Genomic DNA, 25,161 nt, shown 5'->3' with positions numbered 1-25,161 from the left:
TACATAGTATACATCCCTGAACCAGAAGGCAACGCTAAAATTAGTGTTGTAGTCAAAGCTGTCTTGAGCTTTTGCAAGCTCACGTCGCAATCATCGGACCAGCGGAATGGAGCACCCTTCCGTGTCAATCTAGTCAAACGTGTTTCAATAGATGAGAAGCCCTCCATGAACTGACAATAATAACATGTTAACCCCAAGAAGCTCCTGATCTTGGACGTTGTGGTAGGACGAGGCCAACTTTAGACTGCCTCGATCCTCTAGGAATCTACCTTAATACCCTCACCTGATACAACATGTCCCAAGAAGGCCAAAAAATCTAACCAGAACTAACACTTGGAGAACTTAACATATAGCTTCTGTTCCCGCAAGGTCTGAAGCACAACTCTCAAATGTTGCTCATGCTCCTCTATACAACACGAGTAGATCAATATTTCATCAATGAAGACAATGAAAAATGAGTCAATATATAGCCTGAACACCTGGTTCATTAAACCCATAAATGTCGTCGGGGCATTGGTCAAGCCCAAAGACATCACTAGAAACTCATAGTGGTCATACCTAGTCCGAAAGGCCGTCTTCGGAACATCTGAAGCATAACTCTTCTGCTGATAGTGGGTAAGTCGATCTTAAAGAACACCTTAGCACCCTGCAACTGGTCGAATAGATCATTAATACACGGCAATGGGCACTTATTCTTAATGGTAACTTTGTTCACCTGGCGGTAATCAATGCAGATCCACATACTCCCATTTTTCTTTTTCACGAATAACACCGGTGCACCCCAAGGCGATACACTCAGCCTGACGAACCCCTTTGCTAGCAACTCCTCAAGCTTCCCCTTCAACTCTTTCAACTCCTTCAGAGCCATGTATTACGTTTTAATAGAGATAGGCTGGGTGCCTGGTGTCAAATCAATACTGAAATCGATATCACTATCTGGCAGCATGCCTGGTAATTAGAAGGGAACACATCGAAGAACTTCCGCACCACGGGCACTGAATCGATCGTAGGAGTCCCTATAGCAGTATCCCGAACATAAGCTAGATAACCCAGACAACCCTTCTCGACCATGTGTCAAGCCTTCACGAAAGAGATAACCCGACCAAATGCACTAATAGAAGGCCTCTACTCTAATCTAGGCAACTTTGGCGTCGCTAAGGCAATAGTCTTAGCATTGAAATCAAGAATGGAAATGATACAGAGAATAATAGTCCATGCCTAGGATGACCTCAAATTTGGTCATGTCAAGCAACAGAAGATCCGCTCTAGTCTTGTAACCACAGAAAGTCATAATACAGGACTAGTAGACCCGATCCATAACAACAGAATCGCCCACGGGCGTGGACACATAAATAAGAGCACCCAAGGACTCACGAGGGACATCCAAATAATGAGCAAATAGAGAATAAACATATAAATATGTAGACCCTAGATCGAATAATACTGAAGCATCCCTGACGCTAACAAAAATAGTACTTATCATCACAACATCTGAGGCTACTACATTTGATGTGGCTGAGAAACATAGAACCTAGCTGGAGTGCCACCTGCCTGGCCTCCACCTCTAGGGAGATCCCTACCCACTTGCCCTCCACCTCTAGAAGGCCAGACAACCAGTGCGGGAGCTGGTGTTGTAATCATGGGTTGATGGCCCTGCTACATCGCCTTGCCCTGAAACCTGGGGTAAGATCTCCTCATATGACCAAACTCCCTGCACTCTTAGAAACCTCTCGGTGCAAAAGATGACTGATACTGGGGACCTGAATACCCAGAAAAGGGCTTGAATAGCCGGTGGACAGTGGGAGATCTTTGGAATGGGTCTGAAATAGGGCCTCATAGGTGCACCCCGAAAAGGCGATGATGCTGAATAAGTGGGTCTGCCCCCAGACGGGGCACCGCTGAATCCTTCAGAATGCTGAGGCCTCTTCTGCCCTATCGTATACAATCGTCCCTGGATGTGGATACTCTCAATCTATTGAGCTATCTCCATCACCTGTTCATAGGGAGTCCTCATCTCCACCTCTCGGGCCATAGTAACCTGAATACAATTGCAAGCCCACAATAAATCTTTGCATTTTCTTTGCATCTATGTGGAGTATCATAAGTGCATGGCGGAACAACTTAGAAAATCTCGCTTCATAATCGATCACATACATATGACCCTGCTAGAGCCACTTGAACTAGCCCTGTAGATTTTCCCTCTGAGAGGGTGGAATATATCTCTCCATAAAGAGACATGTGAACTGATCCAAGTTAAGGGAGGCGAACCTGTTGGCCTACTAATACTCTTATAGTGTGTTGGAGGCGAATCTGCGGACCCTTCCCTCCAACTGAAATATGGTGAAGTCCACCCTGTTAGACTCTAATACTCTTATAGTATGTTGTATGTCCCTACAATGATCAATAAATTCCTAAGGTCCTCATTCCGCTCATCGTGAAAGGCAGGAGGATGTAGCCTGGTCTATCTATCAAACAGATTATGCAGCTCGATGACCGTATCTGGTCTGGGCTCTAGTACAGCCGCTGAAACTGGCTGGGCTCTGCCCATATGTAATGCACCTAGGGTCTGATATATGGCAACAACGTGCCTTGGAGCTTAAGCAATGAGAGTCTGTGCTTCCCTTCCTACCTGAGATGTGGCTGGGTCCACTGGAAATAAATCAGTATGTGTCATAGAGTCCATGAACCGCAGCATATGACCCATGATTGTCACGCCCTGAACATGGGGCGATACCGGCACCCGGTACCTCAACTATCCGTGCATACCAACGTGCGACTAAGGGACTAGGAACATATAATGTCATACTTTGGCCATGGGCCACATTGCAAGGAATTTGTGAAGCAAATTATAAAACTGATCAGAAGTTAATGCTGACTAAACATCAATATAAAGCTGGGGCGACAAGGCCATCATAACTACTACAGTTGACAAACTAACAAAATATACATATAAGGCCTACAAACCCAACATATTGCACTAACTAACAGGATATGTTTACAAGCCTCTACTAATAGATGTACTATAATCGGAGCAGGCCCAGACCTACCCATATCCTATATACATATATACACAAAATGTATACAAAACTCTAGACCCGAAAACTCCGAAAGACATAGAGTTTACCGATAAATCTGAACTCGGGAAACACCTTCTGAGAAGGTCTACCCGTCTGTCTGTGTGAACATGCATGCATGAAATGCAGCATCCCAAGTAAAAGGGATGTCAGATTGAAATAATGTACCAAGTATGCAAGGCAATAAAATAACTGAAAGTTGAAACTGAACTGATAATATAATAACTGAATGTAAGGAGTCAAAGATGATCTGGAGATATACTTACCTACTGATACTGACTCAACTCTCTCAATATAGTAAATAAAATAGATGCCCAGCCCTATAAGGCTCAGAACGTGTAACTGCGCCGCTGTAGTAGGCTCGCTCATAGGCGCTCGGCCACAATAGACTCGGTATATAACTTACCATTTGATTTGAGGTTGCCCAATAGGGGCTTGTCCACCGATTATAGCTCGATAGTGGTGAAAATACTATAACACTGTATGTATATATATATATATATATACATATATATATACACTTCTCTCTTGACTGGAAGAATACAATACTCAATTGAATATAAAGTCCCGATAAGGGAGAATACTGTAATTTATGGGAGTGGGATAATGTACATAAGTTCAGGGATATCAACTTCTTTTTATGCCTTGTTATCAAACTCATATAGTTACGAGATCATGCCAAAATGAAGGAAGGACTTAGTCTTAACAACCTGAACCGATTCTCTTAGAATTTGCAATTCACGCTTTACAGAATCAACAACTAACAATCGATTATCTTAGAATTTGGTATGGAATTTTTTGCTTTCTTACTTACTCACAATCAGCCCACTCTATTTACACAAGAGATTCAATTTGATTTGTAAGGCACACATGAATTTACATTCCAAAAACGTGAAGTAACTTGATGGCATGTAGTATCTTGTTAATTATAGAAAGCCTTTAGTGGATGTGGCCCACTTGGTGGATGACTAAGCCACCCTAATCCCTCAAAATATACCATCTACGCAAGACTTAAGAGTCACTTAAAATGTGATGGGGTTCTTCCACATTTTTTGGGGGTGGGGGGGTTAATCTTTATCCGATAATTCTTTAGTTAATTAGGTAATATCTCGTTACCCAATAATTGATCAATTACCCATATAATCAAGAATTATCTCAAATTACTTAAAATACTATTCATTTTTAACATACTTTACGTATCCTACTATCGTGGTCATTGGGTACCTTATATGGTACTAGTCTATAAATATCGGGTATGGTAGCTCGGACCGTATTTTATCCCAAATCGACAACCTTCAACGAAACTCATTTTCTTTGATTCGTTTACCCTTTATCTTTCCCGGTACTTACTTATCGCTTGCTATAAATAGCTAAATGCTTATAATCTCAAGATAATCCCATCCCCCAGTCTATGTCAATTAACTGAAGACGAAATTTTAACGTACAAAAATGTGAGATGTAACAATGTTCTTCTAGAATCCTCATGCGGATATAAAATTCGTTGGGGCTGGCTTAGCCGTAGGTACCTCTCCATGATCCTCAATAATAGGATCCTCCATAGGATCCACTGGTGGCACAGTAGGAGCAACTCTAGGATGCCTTTATCCTCTAGCAAGAGCTGGAGCCCTGCCTCGGCCTCTAGCAACAAGGGGTGTAGCTCACCCATCGCCGGGTACATCTGGTGCACGCCTTCTCACCATCTGTGAGAGAATAAGAGAAATATACTTAGCATAACATCAACTGCATGATAGGAGATGAAGAAAGAGAAGTTTTCTAATACCCCGTAGCCTCTCGAAGATAAGTATAAATGTCTTTGTACCGATACGCAAGACTATATTAGGACCGCTCATGACATGTGAAACCTATGTGAACCTAGAGCTCTGATACCAAGCTGTTATGGCCCAATTCCCACTATAGGCCGTAATGGCGCCCAACGTCGCTGCTAGGAAAGCCAACAGTGAACTACCCATTTAATTTCTTATTTTAATATTTTTAAAGTCATTAATTTTTATTTAATGCGGAAATAATTAGTAAGTGCTCATAGTAATGTAAAGTATAAACTAACAGGAAAGAAATATAGTAAATTAAATAATCAAAACCCAGGAGTGTCTACTAGAATTCTAAAAATCTGGTGTCACAAGTTCATGAGTGTCACACCTCCTTTTTACACCCCGAAAGGGTATATAAAGGAGTTTTTCCAATTAAAGTGACAATAATCGAAACAGAATTATTTATTCAAATTCAGAGTCGTCACTTGGGATAATTTATGGTGTCCCAAGTCACCGGTTTAAAATCCCGAATCAAGGAAGTTTAACTCTGTTTTATAATTCGTGAAACACAGAAATCCAGGTAAGGAATTCTGTTAACCCGGGAGAAGGTGTTAGGTATTCCCGAGTTTCGTGGTTTTAGCACGGTCATTTTAATCATACCTGCTTAATTAAAATGTCTAATTACTCGTTAAGAACCTATGTACATTTTTACCTCTTACCGCTTTTAATTAAGAAATTAACCTGAAACGAGTCACGCGTACGTGCACTCATTTTGTTCGGTGCGTCAAGAATCATGTCACGTGTACGTGTCCACAATTCTTAGCACTTAGTTATTTAGGAAAAAGCTTGGCCAAAGTTACACGAACGCATACCTTGGTTTTAAGTTTAGAAAAATCATAATTATGTTACGCAAAGGTATACATAATCACAATATTCGATTAATTAAGGGTGTGCCTAAAACATTTCTACGAATGTTCAAAATTATTAATTCCTAAGTTTGAGATCAAACATGAAGATTTAATAATTATGGAAATAATTTTTGGTAGTCATTATACTAATTAAACCAAAAGGATTAAGTATCTTAAACGAAAGATGTGATCAGTTCTATCCTAAACCAAATCCTCCACATTTACTCTTGCTAGAAACACTAGAAAAAGCATGAATAAATACAACAAAGAACCCAAAATGATCTGCAATTTGATATTAAGTTTTCTTTTAGATTTTTCCAATATTTCATAAACATTCATGAAAGAACAGAGAATAAATTTTCTGTTACTTGGTTTTCCCGTCCGTAAGATTTCCCTACATGCACATCAAATAAATCAAAATCCATATCCATTAGTAGTGAATTCAATTTATCGTTTCAACATAGGCACATCAGTAAGAAAATCAAAATCCACGGCAAATCAGGATATGAACTAATGAAATTTCTTCAACAAATATCACAAGCAAACACATAAACAGAGATTCAAACAATTCGTGCTCGTTTATCATCTCGGAGATTTAGCCAGGAGGATTCAATGATCACGCAATCAACAAAAAATATAAACTCGCATCAAAGGGAAGTTAAACATAATCTTCGAAATAACTGCTTATTTAATCCATTTTTCAACGACTCCTATACAGCTCGATCCACTTCAAACAAGCTTAAATAAAGAAGAGATACATGGGAATAAACCTGTAGAGCCAAAATTTGTAACAGTAAAGGATTCAATGAAAAATTCGACTTTAATTCACAAAATTCTAATGAGATACAGCACATGAATCAAACAGAGAACCACGAAATCGACTTCGAACGGCAACTCAAATCAATAAACCTCCCAACGAGAATCCAAAAGAAGAATGAAACCTTTATTTTTGAATTTTTCTAACCTTTGAAATAAACTAAGAAAGATGAAAGAACTGATTTTTTTTGTATTTTTATATGTTCTCTATGGAATTGAAAGGAAACCTGTACGGAAAATCCAAACACTGAGAACGAAGCCTCCTCTGTCCGTATCCCTCTATTTCTCTTTCAATTTAAATTCTGGCTGTTTCCCCTAGCCTCCAAGAGTTGTTGCTCTATTTTCTTCCATGTCTATGTAAGGTCGGCTCTTAGGTGAGAGATCAGAGTTACGGTGGCGATGGAAATTTTTTTAAGGGGAACTAGGGTTCCGGCGGCTGAGGAGGAGCGGAACGCTGCTGGGGTTTTAAGTTCAGGGATCGGCGTTGCTTCTTCTACTGAAGAAGAAGATGGTAGGTGTGGTCTTAGGTTGTCAACGATGAAGAAGAACGGCGGGGGTGGCGATGGCTGGAAAACAAATCTGTGGGTGTTAGTCGATGGTGTGAGATTGGTGTTGGAGAAGAAAAGCTTTTATTTTTCGTTGATTTTTGGTGAAGGAGATTGGGGTCAGCAGCTGATGATTTCTTATAAAGAGGGGGGTCTTTTTGGAGTTGTCGCTGTAGCTTTTTTTTTAGGAGAAATTAGGTCTCTTCTATATAGAGGGAATTAGGGTATTGGGTATTGGGCTAATGGGCTAATCCGAAAATTGTGCCTAAAATTGGGCTATAAGACTCTTAAAATTATGGTCCAACACCTTAGTTAACTCCCTTTAATATAAGATTAAAATACTACAGAATGCAAAAACTAATCCTAATTAATTAAACTAAACTATATTAAATATGAAACTACTTTTTTGTATTTTCAAGATTATATAAAGATAAAATAAGGTACTATTTTTGTATTTTTTTTAAAATTTATGAATGGTACATAAACTAAAAGTAACTAGATAAAATATTTTTGTAATTTTTATTTTTGTTATAAAATAAAATAAAATAGTTAAAACTAGTTGAAATAGCGATATCAGCCCTAAACTAAATAGTTTACGCTAAAATGTGTAAATTCTTGGGGAGGGTCAAAAACTACATTTCTACAGCTGCCCCTCTTTGACTGGAAACGCAAGGGGTTTTCTGACAAAGAACGACGAGACAGGTTTTTTGACCCGACCCTTATTTAGAGAGACCAAAAACTAATAGAAAGGAGAATGTGAACGAGCCCTGATATCTGAGCTACCTACATATCCTTGGCTATAAAGGAATCAGGCCACATATAGTTCAGAAGTAGGAACAACGATGGAGTATACTGAGGTGAAGAGCCGATTGAGGTGACGTTCCATCGAGGTTCCGATCCACGATCCTTTTATTATATCAAAATCAAAAATGAAAAAGACCAACTAAGCCTGTCAACTATAAGCTACAAGATTTCTATCTATAAGTCTTCTGAAACTTGATCTTGAGTCTTGAATGGTTCTTCATGCAGACTTTAGATTTAAACGTTGACACTTGCAGCTGCAGGTGCTAGTTCATTCTTCTTTAGCTTTTTCGGATCAAGACCAGACATGTAGCGCTCGTGACTTCAACCACGTATTGAGCAGTTCACATCTTTTCCTGCTTCTGCATTTTGGATTCACTTGCCTCTTTTTTTCTTTTCTTTCTTTTTTCTTGGATTAAGACTTCTTCTTTTGCCATCTCAAACCCCCGTGCCTCGAGGTGAAAACCTTATTCTTCAGGAAACTCGTGCTACCTTTGATTTGAAACTTGAAATGAATTGTGAAATGACTTCCCCCATTCTCCAGGTGGGTGCCTACTACTGACTGGAAACTTGAAATAAATTCTCTTGTTTTCCAGGTGGGCGCCTGATGCTTAAACTTTGAGATGAATTCTCTTTTTTTCAAGTGGCACCTGCAACTTAAACTTGAAATGAATTGCCTTATTTTCCAGGTGGGCGTCTACAACTTAAACTTGAAATGAATTCCTTTGTTTTCTAGGTGGGCGCCTGATGCTAGAACTTGAAATGTTTCCCTTGTTTTCCAGGTGGGCGCCTAATGCTAAAACTTGAAATGAATTCCCTTGTTTTCCAGGTGGGCGCCTGATGCTTAAACTTGAAATGAATTCCCTTTTTTTCCAGGTGGGTGCCTGATGCTTAAACTTGAAATGAATTCTCTTGTTTTCCAGGTGGGCGCCTAATGCTAAAACTTGAAATGAATACCATTGTTTTCCAGGTGGGCGCCTGATGCAGAAACTTGAAATGTATTCCCTTGTTTTCCAGGTGGGCGCCTGATGCAGAAACTTGAAATGTATTCCCTTGTTATTCAGGTGATGCTGAAACTTGAAATGTATTCCCCTGTTATTCAGGTGGGCGCCTAATACTGAAACTTGAAATGAATTCCCTTGTTATCGAGGTGGGCACTTGATGCTAAAACTTGAAATGTATTCCTTTGTTATCCAGGTGGGCGCCTGATGCTGAACTTTGAAATGCATTCCCTTGTTATCCAGGTGGGTGCCTGATGCTGAATCTTAAAATGAATTCCCTTGTTATCCAGGTGGGCGCCTGATGCTGAAAACTGAAAATGAATTCCCTTGTTATCCAGGTGGGCCTCTGATGCTGATATTGAAAATGAATTCCATTGTTATCCAGGTGGGCGCCTAATGCTGAACTTTGAAATGAATTCCCTTATTTTCCAGGTGGGTGCCTGTCATTACAATAAAACAGACAAAACAAAAGAAACTTTTCTTCCCCAGTTTGATACTGGGAACATCTGTGAGTGTTAACCGAATCATGTTATTCAAAAGAGCTATAAGAATTTAAAAGCTAAATCCCATTATCTAGGAGGGCCCTAAAAATTAAAATTAAATTTCATTATCTATAAAGGTCTTAAAAACTTAAAACTAAACCCCATTATCCAGGAGGGTCCTGAGGACTTGAAATTAAACCCTATTATCCAGGAGGGCCCTGACAACTTGAACTTAAATCCCATTATCTAGGAGGGTCCTGAAAACTTGAAATTAAATCTCATTATCTGGGAGGGTCCTGAAAACTTAAAACTACATCACATTATCCACGAGGGTCCTGCAAACTTGAAATTAAATCCCATTATCCAGGAGGGTCCTGAAAACTTAAAACTACACCCCATTATCCAGGATGGTCCTGAAAACTTGAAACTAAATCTCATTATCTAGGAGGGTCCTGAGAATTTTAAATTAAATCCCATTATCCAGGAGGGTCCTGAGCACATAAAACTAAATCCCATTATCCAGGAGGACCTTGAAAACTTGAAACTAAATTCCATTATCCAGGAGGATCCTGAAAACCTGAACCTAAATCCCATTATCCAGAAGGGTCCTGAACACTTAAATCTAAATCTAAATATCCAGGAGGATCCTGTAGGAGGATCCTGAAAATCTGAAACTAAATCCCATTATCCAGGAGGGTCCTGAACACTTAAAACTAAATCCCATTATCCAGGAGGGTCCTGAAAACTTGAGAATGAACTTACCTGAGCCATGCTCTCTCCCTAGAGGATCTCTGCAGAACAATCAAAATTCCTTGCCCCTGAACCATGCTTTCCTCATGGAAGGTTCTTGCATATCGAACAAATTTTCTTTCCCCTTCTCAAACCGCCTTTGTGCTGACAAAATATGGGCACGACACTTGAAAAATTCAAGCTTCCAAGCTTTGATTTGGACATAGTCTTCGTCCCTATTTCAAACAAAGAAACTTTGTGAGTTTAAACATGGTGGTTGGTTTGTGGCCTTGATATTGAGGGCGATTGCTCCTTCACTTCCCATGATAACTTTGATTTCAACTCGAAATACCTTGCTTGTTTATTGACTAATCACTTTCTCTGTCACCCTTATCATAGAAAATACCTTTGATCCGTTTAAACCCAATGCCCTCTATTTGTTGCATTTTGCTCATGAATTTACATTTAACGAACCTTTGCATTTCATATGAATCCCAAAGCACGTTGATTGTTACTAACTAAGTGCGCTACTATTCTTTCCTGACTTATGCCACTTTGATGTGCTAGCCAGATTCCGTTTTGTGCAATTGGAAAGTTGGTAGCAAATTTTGAAATCATTTCTCACTTGTTCTAGCCAAATAGACTCAAGAAGAGGAAGTAAATAAAACAAAAGGAATGGAGTAAGGGACAATGGAAAAAGATGATACCTAACAAGAAAATTACAAAGTAGAAACTTATCAGATGTGGATACCAACTCTAATGACCATGACATGCACCTTTAGATTAAGTGGCATAATCTGTCAACCAAGAGTAATGTTAAACTCTTGTTGTACCTCTGAGTCGTGCAATTGGGCTTCAATACTCCAATTATCCTATCTGATTCACGGTCCTTATTCGACTTGTATTGACCGAAGGTTTTTCACCATCAAACCTCTCTCATTTTGTTCTTTTTCTCAACTTACCGTCGCCTTATGGTACCTTTCCCTTGTTTCACGTTCCTTGTAGCTTAATTAATCCCCTATGTGTCGGGATCTGAACCGTGGTGATGCTCTTCTACAGCTTCTTCTACATAGGATCCGTAACTTCTGGAATTGAAAAATAAAGCTTTTCCAAGCCCGAACAAGATCAAAAGAACTGATTTCATTGATAAGATTCTCTCATTTTTTGCTGATTCTGCAGATGACAAGGCATTAATCATGATAGAAATATCATATGCTCCTATCATGTCTGACTCGGCACTCTCAAAGATTATCTGGGAGGTCTTTTTTGGACTGTAATATGGCTTTTGGACAAGGTTAGAAAGAAAGAATATCATAAAGGCTCGAAATAACTAAGACAACAGGGTTAATTTATCTACAACTTTTGGAATCCATTATAAAAACTTTGCCCCAATTTCTAAAACAAGGGAATTTGATTCTTTTTTTTCTGTTTTTCTCTTTGAAATTGAATTTCTAAGAAAGACTGCCCCACTCTCAACTTCGTAGGATTATGAAATATTTTATTTGGTGTGACCGAACCGTAAGGTTGCCTACGTATCTTATGGTGATAAGAATCAGGTCGAACATAGTTCAAAAGACTACTTTTTGTTACTATTTGCCTTTTTCCCCTTTTTTTTTCTTTTTCTCTGTTTTTTCTTTATCTCTATTTTTTTCTTCTTTTTTTTTTTGAATTTTCCTTTTGAAATGAACTTTCTAAAATAAACATATGGGGTCATGAACTTTTTTTTTCGTATGACTCTAACTTGGTTCTAAAAGAGGGGAGGTCAAAGAAATCAGTATAGGCTCAAAAGAGTATCGAATGGTACAAGTATTTGGGTAGCTGAAAGAGGGCCTCCCAATCCTTGAAAATGCCAAATACAACACATGCAACTTGAAATGAAAAAGGAAGAGCACACACAATATTTCTTTTGTAGCTTCGACATTGATATCACTGATATGCCTTGCACTTTTCTTTAGTGCCTTGTTAAGTACAAGACTCTTGTTGGGTGATTCCCTCTTCATAATGGATATCCTCCGTCATTTCGGAGCAAACTCTCTTGACTTTATCTTGTAAATTGAGGTGCACTTGAACTCAAAACTACTCGCTTCAAATTATCTGGGATGCACCCTCCATTAACGACTTCTTGTCATCTTATTAACTTCTAAAATTATCTTCCCCACACAGTTCGGGCTTTAAATGATCTCAAAATGTCCAAATCTGTGCGTAATTCCATCAAATGTCCCTATCATATTCAAAATTGCTTCATTGCTTCATGATTAAACAAAATTTTAAGACAAGGCTGAGAATTACGCGTGCATGTAATGTCACTAGAGTTAGCAGGAAAGGAACTATAAAAGGAAAAAAAAGAACTAAACAAAAAATAACTAGAAATAACAGAAAATAAAAAATTGCATTAGACAGACAGTGAAAGGGTTTGAACAACAAAACAAACAAAACACACTAGGATTACGACCTTGGAAAAACCTAAATAACACTAAAAGGGGTACTACGACTAAATGAACTAGGCAAAATAAAAGGATAGAAGGGTTTGAGTCACAAGACAATATCTGGATTACAACCCTGAAATAACCCAGACAACAGAAATGACAACAAAATAAACCACCCGGACTCCTCCCCAGGTAACCAAGAAGGGAGCGTCTTTCCAATTACCAATCTCGACATCTTATCTAATGAGTTCCACATCAATATTACTAATACCATTACCAATTTCAATCACATTGACCTCAGCAAATAGCTTTTGGGTCCCTTTTGCCAACTCGTTCTTAAGATCAACTTTTGGAACTGAGAATGATAGCGCTGAAGACTTTGCAATAAATGGCCCTCCAGGAAGCTCAGAAGAGTTCTCATATTCATTTTCAAAACAAATCATGCCCACCATATGCTTCTCATTATGAACTGGCAAGGAACTTTGGCTAGTATCCGCTGCACCTGGATTTTGCACGGTAATGTCACCTGCATTAACAAGCTTTTGGACTGCTCTTTTCATATGCCAACACTTTTCTATACTGTGCCCCGGGGGATTTGAGCAATATGCGCACCTCTAAGAATAATCAAAATTCTCCGGAAGGGGATTCGGCATTTTTATCTGAATTGGCTTCAACATGCCTGATTGCCTCAATCTTTGGAACAAGCTAGCATATGATTCTCCAATAGGAGTGAGAGACTTTTCTCTTTGTTGCTGACTTTTCATTTTGTACTCCGGCCTCGAATGGAACCTCTTGCGGGCAGGTGGTTGATATGCTTATAGAGGTGGGTAAGACATTTGTGGAGATAGTGCAAGACATTGCGGGTCTTGTGGATGTGGAGTATATGGCGGTGCATTGTGGATGGAGTACTGAAAAAGTGAAGTATGAATTTGGGGAATTTATGGAGAGAAGTAGCATTGAGAAGGATTCTCTGGAGCGCAGGGATATCCATGGGGTCGATATTGAGGCTGAAAGCATTAAGCAGGAATGCCCATTAGATCTTGTCGTTGGCGTGGCTCAACAACATCTTTTCTATTTCTCTTTCTTCCACCCAAACTTACTGAGATGTTCTGAATGTCTTATGTAGTATCTTTCAATGCAGAATAACTCATGAGTTTGCCTGACTTGATTTCTTCCTCTACCATCTCCCCCATTTGTACCACATCATTGAAAGGTTTACCCAAGGCCAGGATCAAATGACTGAAGTAGGTGGGCTCCTGGGCTTGTAGGAAAAGCTCAACCATTTCTTCTTCACCAACCGGAAGGCTGACCCAAGCAGCTTGTTCCCTCCATCTGAGCCCAAACTCCCTAAAACTTTGCTCGGGTTTCTTTTCCATCTTAGACAGGGAGGGGCGATCTGGGATAATGTCTAGATTGTAATGAAAGTGTCGAACAAAATCTTGAGCTATGTCATCCCATGTATGTCACTTCTTGACATCTTGACGAGTATACCATTCTAAGGCTGCCCTACTCAAACGCTCACTGAAATACGCTATCAACAAATCATCTTTTCCCCCCAACACCTCTCATTTCATTGCAATAACCCCTCAGATGGGCTACTGGATCTCTACGCCCATCATACAAGTTAAACTTTGGAATTTTAAACCCCGCGGGCGGATAAACATCATGGAACATACACAAGTCATTGTAAGACATATTAATCTGATTTCCCATCCCTTGCATGCTCCTTAAGGACTGTTCTATACCTTTCAGCTTCCTGGATATCTCATCTCGCCTTTCTTTTCCTATGAACTTTTTATTTTCAACATGAGCCTCATTCTGAGGGCTATGATCATATGAGTCTGGGACCCGGTGGGCCAGCTCTGGGGGGTAGTATTGGGCATCAAAGAGGTTGAACTGGTGTTCACTATTGGACCTGAGGAGAGGTTGTTGAGAAGTTGTAATCATGGAGGTAGTGGATATGACAGGAGAGCTATTTTTGGGAAAGGTAGTTGGAGGACGAACGATGGAGCTACTAGGGAGGTTGGGAAAGTTGTGATAATCGGGAAAATATGGAGAGTATGGTGGATGATCTGACACTATGTTTGGAGCTTGGGTAAGGGTAGCATCTAGGATGCTAGGTGGTGGTGAGGGTGGTGCCTTCCCAGCCATCCAAGATTGATACATGTCCGCCATGTGTTGTCTTAACATCCGTAACTCCTCAACCAACCCAGTGTCATGTTCAACCAATTGTTTTTTGGCACCAGTATCAACCAACTCAATTCTGTTGTCATCTGTCATTGTCATGCGACTTTATATTGTAGAGAAAAGTTACCACTTTAAGAACCACAAACCAACCACCCTTCTGCTTTATGAAGATAACAAAGAGGAAAAAAATGAATTCATCGCGTTAGCGTTAGGGCATTTAACATAAGATAATCTCACATTATGTGCAATGCACCTAGTCACAGTTATCGGTTCTAAAAATAACTTCGAGGGTATGAAGGTCATATGGCATCATCCCAATTTGTTCATTTCAATCTTCTCTTTCTTTCTTTTCTAGCACTTCTTGGCTTGCTCATTTTTCTTCCTCTTTTTTTCTAATTATAACTCTTAACTCTCCTCTCATTTCTCACATCCCAAAATTTCATCTTTTTTGTTTTCTTTTTGTTTCCTTTTTTTGTAATAAAATAAAAAAATGATTCGATCAAACCCTATTTAGGTTGCCTACGTATCATGACGCCGTATGAATCAGATCTTTGCATAGTTCGGAAAAAGTAATGGATAAATTAAACTAAAAAATAAAAATCTTTGTGGATTATTCATTATAACTTTTTTTTTATTTTCAAATACAAAATAGAAAATATGATAACAAGAGACTCAACTCAACTACACTACGACAAACTCCGACGCCAACTAAAAGAATCATTACTACTGAACATGACTATAAAGTACAAGACAACATAAAAAGAAACAGCCTCAAAACATAAAAAATCTCCTTAAGCAACTCTTGGATGCAACAGTCCTGACCAGACGGTCCCGGGGTGTTTGTCATGCTCAAACTCCGGTAAGTAGATCCACACCTGTATGAGAAAATTAAGACCAAATAAAGTTAAAGACCTAGAACACTATGTGAGACAATAACACTTCCTATTGGACACATGCAAGACATGATTGAGGCTGTTTTGGCAAAATGGCTTACGTGGCCAAAAGGTGGCTAGAAGTGCAAACTCGACAAAAGTGACCTCTAAGACATGGGAAAATTATTCTGCAGAAATTACTCATTTTATAGAAATGGTCTATGTGGACAAAAATGGCTAAGCATGCAAATTCAACACAATGGATCCCAAATAGAGAGGACACCTTGTTGTGGACTTACGACTCTAAGACATGGGTTAATTGAACCACTTTTGCGAAAATGATTCCATTTTGCAAAAATGGCCGATGTGGCAAAAAGCAGCTAGACATGCAAATTCGATAAGGACGGACCTGTAAAGTAAAGAGACACCTAATTATGGATTGAAGGCTCTCTAGACACAATTAAACAAACCACTTTGCAAAAATAGCCCTATTTTGCAAAATGACCGATGTGGCCGAAAGTGGCTAGACATGCAAGATTTGGCTACGACCCTCAAAGCCAAGAACCTAAGACTCACTAGGAAGACCGGACCCTATGTGGGTTGCCTACGTATCCCGCCCTGAGAGACGAGAATCAGGTTCGCGTAGTTCGGGAGATTGGATACGGGCAAGAATTAAAAAAATAACTAACTTAGAGAAAATATATTTTTTGTCCTTTTTTTTTTGAAAAATGATGGAAAAGTGAAAAATCTTTTTAGATTTTTCATTTTTTTGTCTTTTTCTTAAAAAAATGTGAAAGAAAAACATAACTAGGCTCTACTTGCTTTATTTTTTACACTTCACCCTCTTTTTTTCTCATTTACCCTCAACCATCATTAGTCCGCCAAATGACCCCTTTTTACCCTTGAAGAATGGAACATGTAGCACATAAGATGCATCAGGATGGTCTTTTATTTTTGGGTACACCTCTCCTAGACGGACTCAACCCCTATGTTGAGTCCCCTAAGTCAAATGCACATGATGCAAAAAAATGTGCCTACTAGGAATCCGACATGAGGTTATGTCATTCTAGGTTGAAACCTGGGGGTGTGTTCTAGACCTGACTTACTCGAGCAGACAACTTTAGCCGAGATGGGGGCAACGTATCGGGAGCACGAAAGTCTGCCTGGCCTTGTTGCTGGCCCAGCCTCGCTCTATTTGGTATAACTTCTAACAGAAAAGTGGACCACGCGAATGTGTGCACCATTTTTTAGAAGACTCAGGTGGGAGGCATAAGAAGACAGTTTAATACAATTCAAATAATATCAAAGCGGTAAATAATCAGCAGTTAGCATACTAGGTCCACAAATACGATAATATGAACAATAAATAAAGCCAAGTAAAAATCACAAAACAAGCTCGAATTCTGAACCCTGAACTAGAATTTCTGGGTTCTTATCCCCAACAGAGTCGCTAGAGCTATCACACCTCCTTTTTACACCCCGAAAGGGTATATAAGGGAGTTTTATCAATTAAAGTGACAATAACCGAGGCGGAATTATTTATTCAAATTCAGAGTCACCACTTGAGATAATTTATGGTATCCCAAGTCACCAGCTTAAAATCTCGAATCGAGGAAGTTTGACTCTGTTTTACAGTCCGCAAAATATAGAAATCCATGTAAGGAATTCTGTTAACCCGGGAGAAGGTGTTGGTCATTCCTGGGTTCCGTAGTTTTAGCACGGTCGCTTTAATCATACATGGCTTAATTAAATTTTCTAATTACTCATTTCAGAACCTATATACATTTTTACCTCTTACCGCTTTTATTTAAGAAATTAACCTGAAACGAGTCACACGTACATGTACTCATTTTGTTCGGTGCATCAAGAATCATGTCACGTGTATGTGTCCACGATTCCTAACACTTAATTATTTAGGAAAAAGCTTGGCCAAAGTTGCGCGAATGCATACCTTGGTTTTAAGTTTAGAAAAATCATAATTATGTTACGTGAACATATACATAATCACAATATTCGATTAATTAAGGGTGTGCCTAACGCATTTCTACGAATGTTCAGAATTATTAATTCCTAAGTTTGAAATCAAACATGAAGATTTAAGAATTATGGAAATAATTTTTGGTAGTCAATGTACTAATTAAACCAAAAGGACTAAGTATCTTAAACGAAAGATGTGATCAGTTCTATCCTAAACCAAATCCTCCACATTTACACTTGCTAGAAACACTAGAAAAAACAAGAAATAAATACAACAAAGAACCCAAAATGATCTGCAATTTGATATTAAGTTTTCTTTTAGATTTTTCCAATATTTCATAAACATTCATAAAAGAACAGAGAATAAATTTTTCTTTACTTGGTTTTCCCGTCCGTAAGATTTCCCTATATTCACATCATATAAATCAAAATTCATATCCATCAGTAGTGAATTCAATTTATCGTTTCAACATAGGAATATCAGCAAGAAAATCAAAATCCACGGCAAATCGGGATATGAACTAATGAAATTTCTTCAATAAATATCACAAGCAAACACATAAACAGAGATTCAAATAATTCGTGCTCATTTATCATCTCGGAGATTTAGCCAGGATGATTCAATGATCACGTAATCAACACAAAACATAAACTCGCATCAAAGGGAAGTTAAACATAATCTTCGAAATAACTGCTTATTTAATCCATTTTTCAACGACTCCTATACAGCTCGATCCACTTCAAACAAGATTAAATAAAGAAGAGAGATATGGGAATAAAAATGTAAAGCCGAAATCTTTAACAGTAAAGGATTCAATGAAAAATTCGACTTTAATTCACAAAATTCTAATGAGATACAGCACATGAATCGAACAGAGAACCACGAAATCGACTTCGAACAGCAACTCAAATCAATAAACCTCCCAACGAGAATCCAAAAGAAGAACGAAACCTTTATTTTTGAATTTTTCTGACCTTTGAAATAAACTATGAAAGATGAAAGAACTGATTTTTTTTGTATTTTTATATGTTCTCTATGGAATTGAAAGGAAACCTGTACGGAAAATCCAAAAACTGAGAACGAAGCTTCCTCTGTCCGTCTCCCTCTATTTTGTGCCCCTCTCTTTCTATTGAAATTCTGGCCGTTTCCCCTGGCCTCCAAGAGATGTTGCTTTGTTTTATTCCATGTCTAGGTGAGGTCGGCACTTAGGTGAGAGATCAGAGTTGCAGTGGCGATGGAAATTTTTTGAAGGGGAACTAGGGTTCCGGCGGCTGAGGAGGAGCGGAATGCTGCTAGGGTTTTAAGTTCAGGGATTGGCGTTGCTTCTTCTATTGAAGAAAAAGATGGCAGGCATGTTCTTAGGTTTTCAATGATGAAGAAGAACGCCGGGGGGTGGCGATGGCTGGAAAACGGGTATGTGGGTGTTAGTCGTTGGTGTGGGATGGGTGTTGGAGAAGAAAAACTTCTGTTTTTCGCTAATTTTTTGTAAAGGAGATTGGGGTCAGCAGCTGATGATTTCTTTTAAGGGGGGTCTTTTGGAGTTGCCGCTATAGCTTCTTTTTTTTGTTAAGAGAAATTAGGTCTTTTCTCTATAGAGGGAATTAGGGTATTGGGTATTGGGCTTAATGGGCTAATCCAAAAATTGGGTCTAAAATTGAGCTCTAAGACTCTTAAAATTGTAGTCCAACACTTTAGTTAACTCCCTTTAATATAAGATAAAAGTACTACACAATGCAAAAACTAATCCTAATTAATTAAACTAAACTATATTAAACATGAAACTATTTTTTGTGTATTTTCAAGATTATATAAAGATAAAATAAGGTACTTTTTTGTATTTTTTTTTTAAATTTATGAAAGGTACATAAACTAAAAGCAACTAGATAAAATATTTTTGTAATTTTTATTTTTGTCATAAAATAAAATAAAACTAGTTGAAATAGTGATATCATCCCTAAACTAAATATTTTATGCTAAAATGTATAAAATCTTGGGGAGGGTCAAACATTACATGTCTACAATGAGCATCTTGTAGAATATACAAAACTCTCTAAGAACTATTATTTGAAACAAAATAGACTGAAACAATAAACCATAACAAGAGAAGGCTTCGAGTGCTGCAGAACGTAGTATGGGAAAGAAGCTCACCACTAAGCCTCCGAATAATGCAGGTACACTCCCAGACAAACTCTAGATGCACCTTCCTCAGAACCTGCAAAATATGTAAAAAAAAAGTGTAGCGTGAGCACATAAACAATATGTACCCAGTAAGTATCTAGTCTAACCTCGAAGAAGTAGTGACGAGGGACCGACTTCGACGGTTACTAGTGGGCAATATACATAATGTACAAAATTATTTAGTAGGCATGAAAAACAACATCATTGATGGAATAAGAGGCAATAATTAAATGACTCTTTATCAAAATAACAATTAAAATCCTCAAATATTACATAAAAATCTCATCAAGTAAGGCTCAACAAATAATTATAAATCCTAACGTCAAGAAAGACATATCAAGTGTAATCAGACTCCGAGTGATAACACGCACGAGTTATGCCAAGGTCGTACGACCCGATCCATAATAATCGTGTACATACACTACCGAGGTCGTACAGACCGTTTCATGGATGCATCCCATAATATATATAAATATTGCTGAGGCGTTCGGCCTGATCCATGGGAATATGAAAACTCTTCGGACTATGAATTTCATATTTACAACTCCGAGGTAAGACCATGAAAGAATAAAATCTTCGCTAATAATTAAACATTCCGCCAACTCTCTAAGTAATGAAACTCGATTTAATATAATCTTTAACCAAATCTAGGTATACTCGGACATAACATGAATTTTAGCTACGCATGAACTCTCGTCACTTCATGCGTACGTATCACCCACAATTAGTAGAAAATAATTATTTAAATACCTATGGGGTTAATTCCCTCTTACAAGGTTAGGCAAGAGACTTACCTCGTTCCCAACTCCACTTTTCGGTCCACAAATCATTCTAAAAGTCTCAAGTCGGTGCTGAACAATCCGAAACTAGCCAAAGTATGTAAAAACTAATCAATAATCCCTCAAAAGTTCATAATTTAACTATTAGAGTGATTACCCCACCCAATTTGGAAGGTTCCTAAAAATTCATCCTCGGGCCCACGTGCCTGGATTTCGAAAACTTTTATAAATAGATATTACCCATAATCTCACGAACCCAAAAATATAATTTACTCCAATTTTCACAACCAAATCCATGATCAAATCCCATTTTTACCTAAAACCTGTGTTCTTCAAAAAATCCCACAAGTTTTACTAATTTCCCGTGTTTAATCTACCTATAATCCGTACATTAACTTAAAAATGGGTAGAGTTTACTTACTTTATGATGTTGATGAAAATCCCCCTCAAAAGTTCTCTCAAAATCACCCAAGACCAAGTGAAAGCGTGTAAAAAATGGGCTAATTCTAGAATTAAATGCCCTCCACCGACCATTAATATCCGCTTCTGCGGCCCAAACAGTCGCACTTTTGACCTCAAACCACGGAAAAATCCATCGCAATTGCGGTCCTCTCCTAGACCTGCTCTCTTCGCTTCTGTAGGCCAATGATCGTTTATGCTATCCCACTTCTACGAAAAATGGATCGCACCTGCGATCCCACACGAGCCCTCACACTTTCGTTTATGCAGAAGAAACCTCGCGCCTACGGATGTGCATATGCGCCCAGGCATCCGCACTTGCGAACCTAGGACTGGTCCGGATGCCTCTACTTCTGCGATGAGGCATGCGCACCTACGTATCCGCACCTGCAGCTAACCCTCCGTAGGTGCGAAGACACCAAAAGAACAGCACCTTCAGCCAAACCAACCAAGTCCAAAAATGAACTGATTCTCACCCGGAGCCCCCGAGACCCCGTCGGAACATATCAACAAGTTTCTAAACACATAAGGAACCTATTCGAGGCTACAAATCACATCAAAAAACACCAATTCTACGAATCGCAACCCAATTCAAGCCTATCGAAACTATGAACATCCGACTTCCAAAACTCGCGCCGAATCATACCAAAAAAGCTCCGATTGACCTCAAATTTTGCACACAAGTCATAAAATGACACGACGAACCTACTCTCAGGCTCGGAATCTGAAACATACTTTGATAACACCAAAGTATACTCCAAACCAAATTTATAGAACTTGAAAATCCAATGAACCAACTATCAACATTAAGCGCCGAAATGATCCCGGATCACTCGAAACCTGATCTGAATACACGCCCATGTCCAAAATTAGCATAAAACCCTATTGGAATCATTAAATTCTGGTTCCGATGTCGTTTACTGAAAATGTTGACTCAAGTCAAACTTGGCCATCTTAGGCCACTATTAAGGAACCAAGTATTCTGATTTCAACTCGAACCCTTTCAAACCCAAGCCAATCATTCCTTCAAGTCATAAAACAGTAAAGGTACATACGGAGAGTCTTTATTAGGGGAACATGGATCTAGAAAGTAAAACGACCGGATGGGCCGTTACACCTTTGATTATTGTTATAATTTTTTATATTTTTATAATATATTTGTTACCATAATTACTCTTTTGACTTCGTATAACCATACAAAAATAAAATATATTTGTCACCTGATTTTATCCAAATTCTTATCATATTTGTCCTAATACTTACAATCTTTATCCTAAATTTATTTATTAATTTTAATTAAATATAGAAAGATATAGATAATAGATATTATCTTACAATTGTCAAGTATCCTTTTCTTATTATAGTGTGCACGGTGAAATCTGGGAGGCCGATTTCTCCTCAAGTGAATACCTCGAAGGGTGATCCCGGAAGCCCAGGATCTCGAGCTAGTCACTTCCCTCAAGATCGGTCGGTACCCTGCCAAGGATAATGTCGACCAAAGCCTCGATGAATTCAAGAATCTCCCGAGGAATGCACCCGGGGTCTATCAGGTCTATTCAAGTGGCTCGACATCAGTCCACGCGTACATCGCAAAGCTAGCCGGTTGTCCCATCCTATCTCTTTTATCACGCAACGTATCTTGTACTAAGTTTGGACTTCCCCCTTTCTATAAAAGGGGAGTCACTAACACCCTGTATAGGCAGAGCTCCAACCATTCTACTCAAGTGCAATAATATCTTCTCTCTCTTTCTCTTCTCTAACTCGCTTGCCCTTACTGGCTCGAAGCCATTTAGCTTTTACTACTTTCTTGTCTGTTCTTTGTTTATCGCTTGGTACTGGCCCGAAGTCACCTTAATATCCATCGCTCTCTTACTTGTTCTTTATTATATTGCTTAGTATTGGCCGTGAAGAGCCTTGTTTAATTATATCCTCAGTTGTTATCCCATTCTCGATTATCCCCGATAGCTCGAACTTGACCCCGACGTCGACCCCGAGGTCCCCCATCGACCAGACCTACACCTAGGCAGCAAGCCCTTTGGTTCGATTACTATCTCGTTTTAGCTTGCATTTCATCATTAAACTCCATATTATTAGCATCAACAGCTCTAACAACTAGCTCGGGAATAGATCACGTATTTTTAGAATCTCATTTATAAATTTAATTGTTGTTACCATTTTCACGATAAACAGTTTGGCGCCCACCGTGGGGCTAAAAATAATAGTAATTATTTTCTTGCTGTTTTCATTGCATAAATGCACATTATCTTTCACACTTTTTCTTGTCCAATATTCTTTGATCTCATGTCAAAATGTCTGGCTCGGTAAACGGAGTCGAGAACGACAACCTCGAAAATCATAGGGAAAATGGTGTGGTTCTCTCGGCTGCCGGAGCACCAATACAGAATCTCAATAACGCGCCCGGGCCGATTCTAGTGGACGCGGATTCACAGAACGCACAACAAGTCGATGAAACTTCTCACACCGATATGAGCATACGGCACAGCGGCCGACAGGAAGCTCAAAAAAACTCGGCCCGGGAAGAACAGGAAGTTAGTCTTCATGTTATTTTTGAAATCTTGCAGGCACAGCAACTGGCCATTGCCCAGTTGCAAAGCCATCCGAAAACTCCCAGCACAGTGGCACTAGAGGCAGCTCCCCTCGCCGAGCAAGTACCAGAAGGATCAAGCAATAACGGGTCGGTGGTCGACCCTGGCATAGTAAAGATGCTCGAGGACCTCACCAAAAGGATCGAATTAGGTGAGAAAATGATTGCAGCCAACGATAAGAAGGTCGAGACCTACAACTCTATGGTGGATCAGATCCCGGGAGCACCCCCGGTCCTGAAAGGTTTGGATTCTAAAAAGTTCATATAGAGGGCATTCCCTGAGGAAGCGGCCCCAAAGCCCATTCCTAAAAAGTTCAGAATGACGGAATGTAATGACCCGACCAGTCATTTTGAGTTCGAGCACGTCGTTCAGTGGTTTGAGGCCATGAGCAGCATCATTTCAGGTATTATGACTTGTGTGCATGGTCGAAATTGAATTCTGGGGAATTCGGAGTTGATTTGGAAAGAGAATTCTCATTTTGGAAGCTTAAGTTGAAAGAATTAACTAGGATTGGATTTTTGAGTAACCGACATCAGAATCGGGATTCAAAGGTTCCATCAGGTTTGTATGATGATTTCGTGCTTGGACGTATGCCCGGATCGGGTTTTGGATGACCCGGGAGCGTTTTGGCGCCTATTGTGGAAGTTAGCATTTTGGAAGAAATTTCATAAGTTTGGGTCGAAGTGCATTTCAGTGTTATCAATGTTCGTTTGGGATTTCGAGTATGGGAGTAGCTCCGTAAGGTGATTCTGGTGTTGGGAACGCAATCGGTAGTGAATTCGGAGGTCCGTAGGTCATTTTGAAGTCATTTGGCTAAAGATAGAAATTTGAAGGTTTTTGAAAAGTTTGACCGAAAGTGGACTTTTTGATATAGAGGTCGGAATCTGATTCCGAAAGTTGGAGTAGGTCCGCAATGTCGAATATGACTTGTGTGAAAAATTTGAAGTCAATCGGACGTGATTTGATAGGTTTAAACATCGAAAGTAGAAGTTTGAAGTTCTAAAGTTCATAAAGCTTGGATTGGAGGTTGATTCGTGATTTTAGCATTGTTTGATATGATTTGTGGCCTCGAGCAAGTCCGTAATGTGTTTTGGGGACTGGTTGGTATGATTGGTTGGGGTCCTGGGGGCCTTGGGTGGATTCCGAGTGGTTAACGGATCGAAAATGGAATTTTGGAGAAGGCTGAAGTTGTTGGTTGCTGGTGTAACCGCACCTGTGAGGCTAGGGCCGCAGGTGTGGTGCCGCAAGAGTGGTCGTCGTGCCTCAGAAGCGGTTAGAAGTGAAGGGTCTCAGAGGCCACAGGTGCGAAGGAAATCCCGCTGCTGCGAGATTGCAGATGCGACCGGTGCGGCGCAGAAGCGGGCTGGGGCAGTAGGAGGAGGACCGTAGAAGCGATATTGTAACCGCACCTGCGAAACCGTAGAAGTGGCCAAGTGACCGCAGGTGCGGAAAGGGCTGGAGGCAGTAAGTTCTTTTATAATCGGGGGGTTGGTCATTTTTCCCCCATTTTCATTTGGTGTGGACGATTTTGGAGAGCTTCAAGTGGGGTTT

This window comes from Nicotiana sylvestris, chromosome 6 (assembly GCF_000393655.2).
Source record: "Nicotiana sylvestris chromosome 6, ASM39365v2, whole genome shotgun sequence".
Lineage (NCBI taxonomy): Eukaryota > Viridiplantae > Streptophyta > Magnoliopsida > Solanales > Solanaceae > Nicotiana > Nicotiana sylvestris.
Note: the sequence above shows the minus strand (reverse complement) of the source record.